Source organism: Portunus trituberculatus, chromosome 37 (assembly GCF_017591435.1).
Source record: "Portunus trituberculatus isolate SZX2019 chromosome 37, ASM1759143v1, whole genome shotgun sequence".
Classification (NCBI taxonomy): domain Eukaryota; kingdom Metazoa; phylum Arthropoda; class Malacostraca; order Decapoda; family Portunidae; genus Portunus; species Portunus trituberculatus.
In genome coordinates, this window is record NC_059291.1 from 11,888,639 (window position 1) to 11,890,662 (window position 2,024).

Sequence of the window (2,024 nt, forward strand, 5' to 3'; positions counted from 1 at the left end):
AACCTTTTCATTCCACGACTATCTTTTTTACGTGAACGTCATGTTTTATGTATGGAGCAAAATACATCATTGGTTCTTGGCGGTTTATCTATATGTGCAGATTTTAATAACTCAACTTTGCGGATCATAACTTAGTTAAGTAATCTGCCATTGGTGTTCTGAACGTCTGACATGTTTAAGTTCACAAAAATTTTACTTTTGGTTACTCCATGTTTCTAATGGAAGAATTTCACAATGATATTTAGTGTAGCCCATAATTGGGCTAACAAAAATTGCCATAGCCGACTATATTTCAAGTCGCCCAGGCGGGGTATTGGGAAAAGTTTTCAACTAGCAATAATCGCACCTCGGTTAGACCTCATTGGTTACGATACTGCCACTGCGCAAAGCTAACGAGAATAGGTACTGCCTTGGTATCTCATTGACAGAATTGATTACGTGGTGTATTTGGTGAGTACATATGATGGAATTACTTGTCAGTTACATTAGTTATTAGTTGCTTTATAATTTTGGGCGTAAATAAAGATTTACAAACAAATGGTCTAACTATATTTGTAAAATATTTCTAATATTATTTTTTATTGTATAAGAAAGTGTTTATGACTGCTTTAAGTTAAGTAAGTAATTACCGTAATTTCTACTTGTCAACGACCGAAAGTTAATTTTACATATGAAATCTAACACACAAATTAATAGCCAAGTAAACCCGCAAATAAATAATAACTTGTTGAGCACATACCGACAACACAACTGGTATTAATCGTTGTGTACCAGCGCTCGCCGCGGAGAAAGCCTAGCCGCTATTGAAGGGGAGACTCAGGTAGACCAGCAGCGCGGCGGCACATAAAACAAGTGCTGTAATTCAAGGAGCAAAGGAAGGGAGAGCAGCATCTTTCCACTCCTCACTTGGCACGAAGGTGCTCCAAGCTTCGCCCCGGGCACAGCACCTCGTAAAGACTGTTTTCAAAGGCCACAGTAGTGATTAGCCGAGTTCTCAAGGGTGTCCTCTCTCCATTATCGATGCAAAATCTCTGTCAATTCATTACTGGAGTTATGAAAACACCCCTGATCCGTGGAACGTCAATTACTTACAGTACAGTCTGTTAGAGTTGTAATCTTTCGGAATCACCTATTACGAGTTGCTACAGCAAATCATTCACAGCTTCCTCAGTCACTGTCATCACAAAGATGTCTTCTTTCACTGCATTCACAAATCTCTTACATCTTCCTCCAGAATCCTCCTTCACTCTAGCTTCTCGTCCTCGTCTTGACATGCTCTTTTACTCGCATCAGTTGCCACTATAATGCATGTTGTGTGAAGTGTTTCGCAGCGTTTTCATTGTAGCTACTTCTATCGCCTGTTAGAGTCAAGATTAATGGGATACTAATTTATAATGCATTTCTAAGTAGTATATTATAGTGTCTTCCACATCTGACAGGACGAATGAATCTTGTCCTGCGGTGATGTGAGCTGGTGCCTGAAGTATTGAGTGGTGTACCGGTGTCCTCACGTCCCAAGTGATGCAGGTGCACGGTACGCAAAGAGAAGGTCATGTATTGTACACTAGCCTGAGGGATACACTGAGTCTATCGTGCAGCATATGCTCGCACATACTTCTCTCTCTCTCTCTCTCTCTCTGTGTGTGTGTGTGTGTGTGTACTCGAGGCTGGGAACGGCTGCCTTAGGGTGCCACAGGTCTCTCTCTCTCTCTCTCTCTCTCTCTCTCTCTCTCTCTCTCTCTCTCTCTCTCTCTCACCTGGACGAGTGCCATCATGCCCTCTTCACCCCATCTCACCTCGATCGCCTCGCATGATAGGTCCGGGATCCGCCTCTATAGGAACACTAGCCTAACCAAACCTTCCCTTGACATGCATGCTCAGACCCTCAGATTGACAACCAGATGCACCGTCAAGGGTAGACACACAATACTCGTTTGGAATATGAAGAGGCAAAGGATCATATTCTAAAAAAAAAAAAAAAAGAAGATAATGATAAGATAAAAAATAATTGACGCCGCATCTCC

General features: G+C 41.8%; 1 non-coding gene across 1 annotated transcript; it reads right to left on the bottom strand.

Annotated features, from left to right (window-relative positions):
* Nucleotides 1-250: 250 nt before the first annotated feature.
* Nucleotides 251-391, bottom strand: LOC123514432. Its single transcript, XR_006677611.1, has one exon. It is a non-coding gene; the product is annotated as a U4 spliceosomal RNA (small nuclear RNA).
* Nucleotides 392-2,024: the final 1,633 nt, after the last annotated feature.